Genomic DNA, 12,891 nt, shown 5'->3' with positions numbered 1-12,891 from the left:
TAGGGGCACAGGGCTTAGGGTTTAGAGATCTTTAAAGCAACCCAGAGGGAAAAATACCCACGCAGATGTGCCGGGAAGCGATGACCTGGAAATGACTGAGCTGCCGTTTGGACACAGCTCGGGGAGGTGAGTGTGGTCTTTGGTGGCACTGGAAACACACACTGACTCCCTCGCCCGCTCTGATCAAGCACTGTGGCTGAGTGACACCTGAGATAGATGTTCTCACTTGCACAGGTTTCTAAGAGAAGAATAACAAGTTCTTTCTCCCATACGTCTCCTCTCTGACCTCCACGTACAGAAGGTTGCGTTTTACTTCTGGTTCAGCGGGTCCTCCCTGATCTTTCGGAGATGGCTATTGCTTGATGGCATGGGATATATAGTCTGTATTCGTTTTCCAGACAAAGCTATTTTTACATAATTTGAGTAGTTTCCAATAGTTTTATAGGGAATCAGAACACGTTAGACATTATAGAAATATGATTCAAACACCCTACATTGAAGAATCTTCCATGGAAACCAGAAAGGGGCACAGTGAGGTCTAAGTGTACCCCGTGCCGGTGAGGGGTTGAGCCGCGCCCAGGGGTGAAGCGTGCAGGCACACATCGGCCCCTGGCACCACGAGGTCCACGGGATGACGGCCTCGGTGAGAGGGAGAAAGCCCGGCCGTGAGAACACGACCTTGCACTTTGGTGACATTTTCAAATATACTCCAGTTGGCATCTCACATTCAGTAACCTGGGCATTTAACCTGAGGGATCACCTCGTTCATCCCCCAACTTCTCTGAGGTGCAGCAAAGAAGAGCCCTCCCTTCCTTTCCAGGAAACTCAGGGTGTCCACAGCTCTGGCGTCTGCAAGGCCCTCCTGCATACACCCACCCCCCCCATATTTTCCCTCCGCTCATTGGAAACCTCTGTCCTGCCCCCTCGCACTGTCTCAGGTCCTTCTCCTGTGCAGAGGCTCCAAGGCCTCCTCCAGGTGTCCCTGGCTCCTCCCTCAACTCCATGGGACGTCTCTGGGTTTTCCTCACGGTATGGGTCGTTTATGAAATCTTGGGGTACCGTCAGGGCACAGAGTGAAGTGATCTGTTTTGTAGATAGAAGACGAGGCACAAATGACTCAGCTAGCATCTCAATGTCTGGAAACAGGCGTGGGAAGAAGCCAGGATGGGTATACAGCAGGGCTTGTCACTTAGTGCTCTGAGCGTTTAGGGCTGTCCTTGGAGCCGGTGTTGCTTTATTGTAGAGTCATCTGGAAAGTTAGCAAGGAAAGAAGTGACTCGAGTCCAGATTCCTTACATGAGGAGAGGAATGAACCAGAAAAATACGTGCACACTGAAAGATCTTGAGCAGTCAAATGAGGTCTCACAAGGCCACCCAGGGTCCCTTCTTAGTGCTAACAGCCTCCGGATACCACTGTTGCAACAAGAGAACCATCTACTTTGGACCGGTTCGGGGTAACCAAAAAAGGTCTAGTATAGTTTAACACCTGCTTATTTAAAAAAAAATCTTGTTAACTCAGAGACAAAAATTGGAGGTGTATTTGAAAATGTTTGGTGGATTTTAATGAATGATCCCATCTCTAATCCTGTGTGTCCCTATGCCACGGTGTCGTCTTCTCCATCACTTGCTCTACAATCCAGGTTTGACACACTTCATGGGTAGGCTATGGCGGAAGATGTTGGTATTGTTTTGGTGATTATTTATAATCAGGCATTTTCAGGCAAGATTTACTTCCTGATCGGTAACCCCACATACTGATAGCCATTATTACCCAGTGCCCTTCGTGACCTCTTTGTTCTCCAAGGTGTCTCACAAAAGAGTCAGCAATGCTAATTTAAAAGAAGCCCCAAGCCCTGGCTGGCATAGCTCAGTGGTTTGAGTGTGGGCTGCGAACCAAAGCATGGCAGGTTTGATTCCCAGTCAGGGCACATGTCTGGGTTGCAGGCCATGGCCCCCAGCAACCGCACATTGATGTTTCTCTCTCTCTCTCCCCATCCCTTCCCTCTCTAAAAATAAAATAAATAAAATCTTAAAAAAAATAAAAGAAGCCCCACCTACACACACCACAGGGACAGAGAATCAAGACTCTCATCTCAGTGACACATGCCAAACAAATGATTTCCCAGAAAAACAAAACTCAGAGCAAGGTATTTTAGCTCCTAATTTTTATGATTTTGAGGTCTTGTAAAAGTGATCTTTGCTTACTTGCTAATTCCAGATCTTGCCCCCACCTCATATTATGCTGAGTGTCCCCTGAGGTAATTTGTGGACCAAGGCAGGTCCATGTAATTGTATATTTTTTCATTGGTGGCAGCCCACTGGGGACTCTGAGACTAGGACTCCAGGTTCCTTGTGGCTTTTGTTCCTGCTGTTCAGAGCCAGGCAAAGAAATTCCAGGGACTTCCATCAACCTTAAGCAAGTGCTGCTCCAGGGGCAGAGGAAATGCTGTTGCCTGACATCCATAACTATGAATGGCTATGAGATGAATATTAAGCAACATTGTTTTTGCAAACAAGAAAGCAGTCCTATCCCCTCTCTGCCCTGTGTCACAGAACGAAATGGTCCCATCATATTCAGAATGAACAAATATCCCATTTGTAAGCCTGGGTGTACCTGTCCCTATGGGCCTCTGAAAGAACAAATCCCGCCCCCCTGCCAAGACATGCTCTTAAAGGCTGCAGCCAATTGCTTGTACGAGGACATGACAGGCCACTGCTCTGAGCGCAGCCCCAGCTCTCCGCTGCAGTGCTCCCTTAGCCTGCTCCCTCCTGGGCCATTTATTCACTGGAACGGCCTCAGCTGCACACCTGGACTATGGCCATGTGCAATCCCTCTTGCTCATGGGGTGCGATGTCAGGGCTTTCTTTGGGCTGAATCCATCACCAGCCGGTGAGCGATTTCGGCATCACTGGGGCACTAAAGTGGGATGGTTTTTCCATCGCCAGTTCACTGCTCTGAGCATCCTTTGGCCTTCTTCCCTGCTGTCAGCACCCAGCTGTCTCATGGTCCCAGTGTTTCCTCCCAAGCCTGCCTTGCCCTGGCTGCCAAATTAACATCTCTGTGCATCTTCTCTCTCGCTCCCAATCAAAGCAGTTACTTTCTGATGGTCTAGGGCCTCGGGTTTCATGCCAGTGCATGGCTCTTGGTTTCCTCCATCTCTCTGCCGATCCACCTGTATTTCAATGCTCCCTGGATGCAGATGAATGGCTCATTTGGAGAGTACCCCCACTTCACCCTTTCCCCACCAGAACCCAATCCTTCCTCCAAGACTCCTTAGCTTTCTACCATACCCTCAGATGCTTCCTGCTGACATCAGCCCTTATTAAGATTCCTCTCCCTCACTCAAAGTCTAGCACTCTCTTGTTTAATGCCATGCTTCTTTGTGTTGTACATTCTTATTTTATTGATTGATGCTCTTATGTCCTTCAAGTCTAATGCCAATGAGGGCTGGAATCAAGACATTTGCTCTGTATCCCCCTCTGTCTTCACGTAGTAGACCCCCTTAGAGCTTTGTTGACAGACTGGCCCAAGGAGCCATGATGCTACAGGGTGTAGATTTTAAAAGTCACGTTCTAGAGAGATGCAGATGGTCAAGGGATGTTTTAAGTAACGGTGAATAATTACATAACCCTAATTAATCTTCGCTGGACTGCATGAGGGTTTGCCATGATAAGCCCTCTATTTAATTTTCCCAACGTGGCTTTTCTCGAGAGTGCACCATTCTTATTTCACTGACAGTGCCTTTTATTTAAAGGATAATGGCTGAGACTATTAAATTAAAATAAGAATTTAACACTGCTGGATGGATTCACCAGAATTCGAAAAGACCAAGCAGTTTATTTATACAACGAGCGTAAGAGAGAAGCCCTTGCTTTGCGCCCAGGATCTTTGCCACTTAGTGTGATTGTGTGTATTTTATCGGTTGGAATGAAAGGCTTTTTGTTTTTGTCTTCTCCCACGGGCGTTGAGTCCGGGTTAGAGCACGTTTTGCATGGGGAGATGCGGACAGGTGGTCCGGCGCCAGGTGTGGCCGTGCATGGCTCTCAAGAGAGCCCACCAGAGGGGTTCACTGTGAGACGAAGCCTGCGAGAAAAGCGGCTGCCTCCTCCTCTCCCCCACCCACAGCAGATCTGAGGCAGACCTGAGCCAGCGGTTCTCGAACGTTAATGTGCACCGGAACCCCTAGCGGTGACTTGCAGAGGGCTGGCCCTGGCCCGGGGTTTCTGATTCAGTGGGTCTGAAGTGGGCTTGGGAATTTCTGTTTGTAAAATCAGTCTCCCTGGTGATGCTGATGCTGCCAGTGTGGGGACACACTTGGAGAACCACTGACCTAAGTTGACTTCTATCAGCCCTGATGTTTCCTTCTGCCCAACAGAGACCCACCTGTGGTCAGAAAAGTGACACAAGAGGTGAGGGCTTGGGGCTTAACAGTCCTCAGCTGCTGAAAAGAAAGGAGGCCACCTAACTCAGTCTCTTTGAGAAAGAATCTCTTTTATAACAGCACATCTATAGTAGGGTCTTTATTTGTCTCCGTCCTTGTTTCCTCTCCTTTCTTATGCCTGGGCATTCCAGAAGGGCCTGGGAATGTACAAGAGGGTGAGTATATATTGAGGGAATTCACTGGTATGACCTTCTTCATTGAACAGAAGTTCCACTAAAGAACATTATTTACTTGGGAATGACAAGGCATTTAGAGTGTTCCAAGAATTGTCTACTCCAGTATGGAAGGATTATCACATATTAGTGGTAGGTGTTCACTACTTCAGGTTGGTAACCTTGGGCCCTGTATCAAAGGACCGTGGTTTTGGCACCTAAAAAAGACACAGCTAGCTGGAGGCATTAGGAGTCACCGTCATATTTATTCTGGCTCTTTCTATCATAGCTTTCTCATGTTTCCCCCCCTGACATTTCTCTTTTCTAGACTGTAAGTTTGTCATTAAAGCTGGCCTCTCCTTTCTAAGGAAAAGGTATAGATTTCAGCTTCCAAATGTACCTGCTCTTCTTGAGACAGGCAGGAGTTCTCCAAGATTATTTGCAAATTGCATGGACTATTATCAGGAGTCAAAGATTATTGTTGGATTAATTCAGCCTAAACTGGGAGCATGTGTCCAACCTATAGATGTTTATGTAATGCAAAACAAAATGCAAATTGCTAGTCAACATCAAGTACTAGATACTGGGAGGCAGCATCTAATTCTTCAGCATTCTTAGACACAATGTGGGTGTAACTGTCAAGATTAGAAACTTGCTCCTGTGCATGAGTTGTGAAGTCAGCTCTTCCTTGTGTCTAATGGTTCAGCTACCAGAAGTCAAACAATATGAATTTGCATCTCTTTTGTTAGAATCAAATACACCCACTACAAAAGTCAAAAGATCCCAACTAATTTAATTTTAAAAATACACCACTAATTTATTTTTAAAAAATCATTGAAGAATGATTCTAGGGCTCAACAATATACTATTTCTGTTACTGAATGCAGGTCTGGCTGCCTGCTGCCACAAAAGCCACACTCATGAGACAGGTGCTGGAGAGAAGGAAAGAGATTCAAGTGCCGGCCACCTAAGAAGATGGGGGACTCTTGTTCCAAAGCCTATCTTTACATATTAGTGCAGGCAGAAGTTTTTCACAGGGAGGGAGAGGGAAAGCAGAACAAAGAGATCAAGGGGAGGGGGTTGAAAAGTTCTCTATTTGCAGACCAGCACAATCCATTCCTATCAGGATCTTGAAACTGGTCAAACCAATGGTCTGTTGTTCAGCATTTTGGTTTTATGTCATCCTGGTTTCACAGTTGAAGGTCAGCAAATCTCCCAGACCTGGGATGACTAAAGGTTGGAGTTTGTATCTTCTAAAGTTAGTTCCTAGAGTTCTCATACAAACATGCTATTTACCTACAAGCTGCATATTAGTCAGAGTCAGCATTTACAGGAACAATGTCCAAAGAGTGGTGGGGTGAGTTACAATTCTCTGCTATTATCTTTTCAACATTGGCAAAAATCATCTGTTCTGCCTTACTCTCTTCCTGACCCACATTACCTATAGTTCTCTGAGGCCAGACATTCATACTGAATAAGTTAAATGGGCATGTCTAAGATTGGGTATATATGCCAAAGACTCAAGTGTATTCACCCCACCAGTTTCCCTTCCTCCTGGATGCAGAGCTAAACTACAGTTTCCAGCTACCCTGGCAGTTAGGTTGTAGTCAGGTGTGACCACAGAATATGGGCAGAAATGACAGAATCACTTTCAGGCCTGAATCATCCAGAGTCTCCTGCATAATCATTCCTCCCTCTCTTTTCATATCTGCCATCTGGGTATCAATACTCAGAAGATGATGGAAGCCAACGGTTTAAGATGATAAGCCTGAATCCTTATATGACATCAGCCAATTAGATTTACAGGAATGAGAAATATTCTTCTATTTGCTAAGCCGTTGAGATTTAGGGATTGTTCAGTTGCAGCAGCCACCTAATTAATACAGTCCACATAGCCTTATTGAGGATGAAATTTAAAGGACACCTTGGAGCAAATGAATAACAGCAACTGCTATTTGTAAAGTGCCTGCTCTGTGCTGGACATCGTGCTAGGACTCCAACATGATCACATTCACTCTCATAACATCTCTGGGGTAGATGTCATTACTATTATCTCTTATTGTATAGATAGGCAAACCAAGAGCTGGAGGTTGATCAATCCATTACATGCTAGTGTAACGGATTCTATAACCGTCCACAGTTATTCCCTTCCCTCCCTGTAAGAAGATTCTGGGTCTCCACCTGTTGCTACGTGACTTGCAGCGCCTCACTGTGGCAGCCATGCACACCTCCACTTCACTGACCGTTGGTGTTGGCGCGACATGCCTGGTCGATGGAATCTGAGTGGATAACTTGCACCATACCTGAGCATTCTCCTTTCCCTGTGCCACTGGAACAGCATGTCCCTGCTCAGACTGGACAGAAGGGGGCAGAGCCACAGCTGACCAGCAAAGGCATGTAGCATGAAGGAGAAACGGCCCTTTGTTTTGTGAGTCCCCAAGACGTTGGGATGGATGTGACCGCCCCAGACCTCATGGGTGCTGATGAACATACTTAGAGCTCCATGCTAATGCGTTTACACGGGCACCAGAGCCTGTGCGCCAAGCCGCACCTCCCAAGCACATGTTCTACCTGCACCCATTTCTGTTAGAGAGTGTGGGGAAACTATGACGCATCACTTAAAAAACCAGCTCTCATTGTGGGTCAGGAAAGGTGGACGCCTGGAAGCCTGCGAGTTGAAAGAGGAAACTGCTACAGCACCAGGCAGGACTCAACCAGGACACCTACATCTGCCTCTCGCATCGCACACGACACGTTCAGACTTAGTCCCGCAAAACAACTGTTGGCAATGATGTGGACCTTTTCATCCACAGATGAAAAGACTCCTCTTTCACTCCACAGATTCACTTGCTGGCTCATTTGGTCACGTTTTTGTACCAGAAACCACATACTTTTGCCTGGGAGTATCAGTAGTAGTGAATATTAGCCAGAATCCAATCACTGGAAGAACTGCCTCACTAGAGAGATGTGTTGCTGTGGGTCCCTGGTCCTAAGCACAGCCACAGGGAGGCTGACACCTGAAATGTGAGACCGATCAAGGCTGCAGTTTAGGAAATACTGAACCTTCTTTTTCAGATGACACTGTCCTTCTTCAACTGAGGAAAATAACTTCGTGTCACTAGTGACAGCTGGTAAAATGATATCAAATATGTACGCATTACAGTTATTTTATTATATTGTTTTGTCAGATGAGAGTCAGAAGACCAGGAGAGCTCTGACTGCAATTATAACAATGTCCTTTTTTTCTACAGGACCCTAATTATTTCTAGGACTAATTATTTAAAATCCATTTAAAAATGTATTTCTATCCCCAATGACTTCATTTTATTTTTCTGTCTCCCTGACACTGTAACTACCAGTAAAAAGAAAGCCTTAATTCCACAAAGGGGTCTTGATTTTTCAACTTAACTACCAATTCCCCTTTTATTGATATTATAAATTTAATAATTTTATAAACATCAAGCTGAATCAATTCCCTTCTGGTACTTAAATAACATTATTAAAAATAAAAGAAACAATAAATGCCATCGTAATAAGCTACACATCCATATTTGTTCAATTCAAACATCTTCATTTCACCAACCATAAAGTTTTGATATGATGATTTTTTTTAAAGGCCTACCTTCTAAAAGTATCATCACTTTACATCTGGTGAAACTGAATAAACTGCCTTTCCCCTAGCTTCTTTCCTTCCCTTTATTCTGACTGTTTCTGGCCCATTTCCTTTATTAATCTACATATTACTTACATAATGTTTGATTACGAAAAAATTAGCTGAAAAGAGAAGAGCTTCCCCGTTGCCCACCTGCTCATTTTAATTAAGAGGGTTTATCTTGTTTTCACGGAGATTCACACGATCAGCATTCAGCCCCTGAGGGAAGTAGCACTTGGTCCTGGTGAGAATCAGTGAATGGGGTTTAGCTTCCATAAGGCCATATTTCCTGATTCTTAATCTCCAATGATTTTCCCTATTGTTCAGCTATTCTCATCTCTTATTTTCTTGTTACCCTGTAAAGTAGAGATCGTTTGGGAGAAGACAGGGAGGAAAATGAAAGAAAATTCAAACATTTGGGTATACTCAAAGGAAACAACCTCTGTAAATCCTACACAGCAAACAAAGACCTGGGTCATACGAGTGAATATGTTATTTACTGATGTTTAGGAAATACCAGTGAGACGGTACATTTTTTAACAAATTACAAAATGGCTTCACGTGCACAGGAATAAATTTCGAGTTGTTATCTTCAACAAACCTGACTTGAAATGGGCAAACCAATAAATTTGGAGTGCGCTACATTGACATGCATAAGGACGTAATGACGCTCTGCCCAGCAATTAACCACCAAGGAAGAAAGCAAGTCAGAGTTGGGTAAATTAGCCCTGAAGACATGAGCATGGAATCTGCCAGAACTGAAGACTATTGATTGAGCAATGCCCCACACTTAGGTTATTTACATCCTCATCTTTATTTTTTAATTCACGAGAGAAATTGAACTTTAAAACTCACACATGCATTACTTTGTTTATCTAATAACCCATATGCTTGCATGGCTTTATCTTTGTAAGTGGCCTCTCTGTCCCTTCTGCTGATAAGATCAGATGGAGCAAGGCCAGGATACAGCTGCTGTAAGTCCTAACAGTATGTATCACTTCTCCCTAGCAACAATTTTATACAGTACACCAGAGAGAAACTTGTTAATATCCATCGGAAACTGAAATAGAAGAAACAGTGTACTATATTCCTCTTTGCCCAGCTTTGCAATAGATTTCTAGATTGCTTCGGCCTTCACTAGTGATCACGAAAAACAAAACAAAACAAAACAAAACAAACCAGAAGGCATAAACACACCATCTTCACTACGTCCTGAGCGCTCTGCACACATCACCTTCGGAAAGCCACGGCATGCCCAGCCAGAAAAACCAAGATGTACCTTGTTTGCCCTCAAAAATAACAAACCAGAACCAGCTCCAGACCACACACGCATAACGGTATCCTCCAAAGAGAGAAATCTCCAGGGATGTTCTAGAGGCTTGACTGGCATTTCCAACCGGTTGCCAAACCTTAACTGGGTTCTGCAATTCCAACTGTGCCTGCAACACCTGAATGCCACTTTAAAAAAACTCCCTACCTGAAAGGTAACTATCACCTTCCCTGCTATTCTCCTTATCAGTCTCAGTTTGGGGGGCGGGAGAGCCTGGACCTACCACCAAAGGCGAGGAGAGCAAGCAGGGCAGAGACCAGCCTTGCCTGAGCTGAAGGCAGAATGGGAGAGCAACTCACCTGCGTTCCCTTGAATGGAACTCCAATGAAAACCGACTGCCCCCTCTTGCAGTTTCTTCCTTGTTTCTATTAAGAAAAGTGAGTCCTGCTCTCAGTTTCCTATGACAGCAAGCTCGGACACAGGGCCCCTCTGCTCACACACTGGCTGGAAACAGTCACCTGGTCTTTCTCACTCACACACCCTCTCCCGGGTCCTGGAGCTCAGGGCGCCGCAGAGGAGTCTGCCGGGTGGGACGCAGGGTACAGCATTTCTCCGCCCTCTCAGGTGGGTCTCAGGACCCCTGCGCAGGACTTGGGTGGCTGGTGTGTCCCCAGCCGAGGCGCCTTTCTGCCCTCTACCTCCGACAGAAAGTTGGAGAGAGGACAGCCGGAGGGTGAAGAATGAATGGATGCCTCAGAAGCCTCTGGCTTCCAAAAGCCAAACAACCGTCCTCAGGGACTGATCTGTGATGTCGCGCTCTCTCTTCCTGTCCCTTGTCCCCCCCAAGGACCGGATCTTTCTCCATTCTCAGTTCACCTCAGATCTTTGGCTGTTTCCGTGTCCTTGATTTCGAACAGCTACTCTGATGCACCGCCACGCGTGAAATGGATGATTTGCAAGCTTCTCTGTCCCACGCAATCCCGCGGAGGATCAGATACCCAGACTGTGCACGGGAAGGGAAGCAGTCTTTTGTAGAAAGTGACTGACTTCCCGCGACCTAAGAGCGAATACAGTTCGCTGGGGCTGCAGCCGCAGGGGGGTGGGGGGGTGGGGGGGGTGCAAGCAGGACGCCCGTGCTCTGGCCTTGGTGCTGAATCCGGACCCCAGGCCCTCACTGTCTCAGTGGCCCCAGGACAACTTGGGGGACGTTCGTGGGACCACGGCCGGTTCTAGGCGCCCCCTCCAAGGTCGCAGGCAGGAAGTTGGGAAGAGCCGGTGGCCTGGGACCCTCCACGGGGCACGCGGCTGGCTTATGTCTTCCCTGGAGCTGGGAAAGTTTTGTCCAACAGTTTTTTTTTTCAATATATATTATTTTGGTAACTGGCGCTGCCTTCTCCCCTCCCACCTGAGTCGCCATGGAGACTCGAGCTTTTTTTTTTTTCTCTTTCTCCAGGCAAAATGGGCGAAGCTTCATTAGCTCAGCCGCGAAGAGAACAAGACCCTCTCTCTTTCCCAGCGGCTACTGGGCACCCCTTCTTCCGTTTTTCAGCAGAATTGAAAGGTGGGCAGGTCACGGAGCTAGCAGGAGCGTGGCGTTGCACCCTGCTTCGTGTGGGCTCCCTCGGACCTCCCGAATCTGGGTAATGGCAGGCAGGAGACACTCCAGACGTATAACAAATCTCCAACTCCCAAACACGAGCCCCCTCCCCCCCTCCCACTTCCATTTTTAGGAGTGGAGGCGGGATTCTTTGGAAAATTCTGGTATTCTGTTTCTCCACTAACCTCACCCTATTTCTGTGGCAGTTTCTATTAAAATATGTTTCCTCCCCAAGAGTCTCTCCATATTGAGTCAGGTACGAGAGCTATACCTGTGGATCGACCCGAGGTATTACCGGGTTTGGGGAATACGAATGTTATTTCTGTTACAACTAAATCCTCGCTGCATGTCTCGATGCAAATGAAAATATTCCCCGGGAGGAAGCAAGTCAGCGGATTCATCCAACCCCCTGAATGCCACAAAATCTCATCTTACCTGAAGGCTGCCCCCCCTTCCCATTGCAACATAATTCGGTTGGCTGACAGGGAGAGCTTCTCATTCACTGTTTACAGTCGTATCACATTTGTGGTCATACCGATGGAACACAGGGGTTGCTCTTTTCCATTCTCTGCCAGTCCCCCCCCTCCCGCGTCCCCCCCCCCCCCGCACTTTCCCTTCTCCTCCCCAGGTTCTCTCTGGCTCTCTCTCTCTCTCTCCTCTGAGCAAAGAACAAGCATGCAGCTTTCCATTAAGACAATGGGCTTTTCCCAACTGTAAACGACCACGGCGCGAGCTGCCCCTGACACTTCGCCAGAGCCTGTGTGGTCCCTGCCCACGCCGCCGCCGCCGAGACGCTGTCCGCAGTCACTGGCTGGGTGTCCCCGCGCCGCGCCGGGGCTCTGCCGACCCCTCCTCTCTTCCCCACCCCCCTGCGAGTTTTCAGTCGCTCCTGAAAACCGTGTGAAACAGATTTCCCTTCTGTTATGTAACCAGCGGCTCCCTTCCCCTGACTTGGGCGTCCTGCTCCTCCTCGGAGGAGCGGAGATGCACGCGGCGGCGGCGACCGGGGAGGGGGAGTCGGGCACCCGAGGGCACGGAACGTCTTGCCCAGATGGACGCCCGCGTCTCGCCTTCGAACAAGCAGGTGCACCGCTTACCTTGCTGCGGACGGACGGATGGCTTCACTCAATCATGATCTCCTCTCTTGGACCGGAGTAAGATGTAATAATTGAGTACGCGTTGGATGGCAAGAGGAAGAAATTACAAAAAAAAACAAAACAAAACAAAACAACAACAGAAAAAGAAAAAAAAAACTGATATCAGATGGTCAAATGTCACAGCAGCCCCCGGAGGCTGTCAAGAGACTCCATCCTCCTCGCGAAGCATCCAGCTCTGGGGCTTGCTTCCCGGTGCCCGCGGGTCTCACCCCGCCGCCCGCCCGCCCGCCCTCTCCGGCAGGTGCGGCCGTCTCCGCCGGCTCCCTCCGGCCGAGCGCGGGGAGGAGGGCTGCGCGCCAGGGCCAGAGCAGGGGCAGGGGGCGGTGTGCGCTAGGGCAGGCGCGGGGGAGGGAGACCGGGTGGAGGGGAGAGGGAAAAGACAAGAGTGGTGGAAAAAAAAAAAAAAAAGAATCTCCGGCTGGAGGAAAAGTGATGGACCACGCAGGGAGACGTCATGAAAGCCGCAGATTCAGGGAATGCTACTCGATGCCAGCCGACTGACTGGCTGAGCCCCGCTGTCAGCGCAAGAACCAACGTGGTTCCGGAGATAAGAGCGAGCGCAGCGCCGCGCGCTGGAGAACAGCGGCCGCGCAGGGTCCCTTCCGGAGAGGCGGCGGTGGG

General features: G+C 47.9%; 1 protein-coding gene across 2 annotated transcripts in view; it reads right to left on the bottom strand.

Moving 5' to 3' along the window:
• The window catches only part of KCNJ6 (potassium inwardly rectifying channel subfamily J member 6), a 187,494-nt gene extending 175,193 nt beyond the window's left edge, over nucleotides 1–12,301 (bottom strand). Inside the window, exon 1 of one of the 2 annotated variants that reach the window (XM_045852345.1) lies at nucleotides 12,211–12,301. The gene's annotated coding sequence lies outside the window, so the exon portion shown is untranslated. Of the gene's footprint in view, nucleotides 1–9,875; nucleotides 9,929–12,210 lie in introns of those variants that run through there. The other variant, XM_045852346.1, reaches the window with a different exon arrangement.
• Nucleotides 12,302–12,891: the final 590 nt, after the last annotated feature.

Source organism: Phyllostomus hastatus, unplaced genomic scaffold (genome assembly GCF_019186645.2).
Source record: "Phyllostomus hastatus isolate PE091 unplaced genomic scaffold, TTU_PhHast_1.1 phas_contig_948, whole genome shotgun sequence".
Lineage (NCBI taxonomy): Eukaryota > Metazoa > Chordata > Mammalia > Chiroptera > Phyllostomidae > Phyllostomus > Phyllostomus hastatus.
Note: the sequence above shows the minus strand (reverse complement) of the source record. Positions and strands in the feature narration are given on the sequence as shown.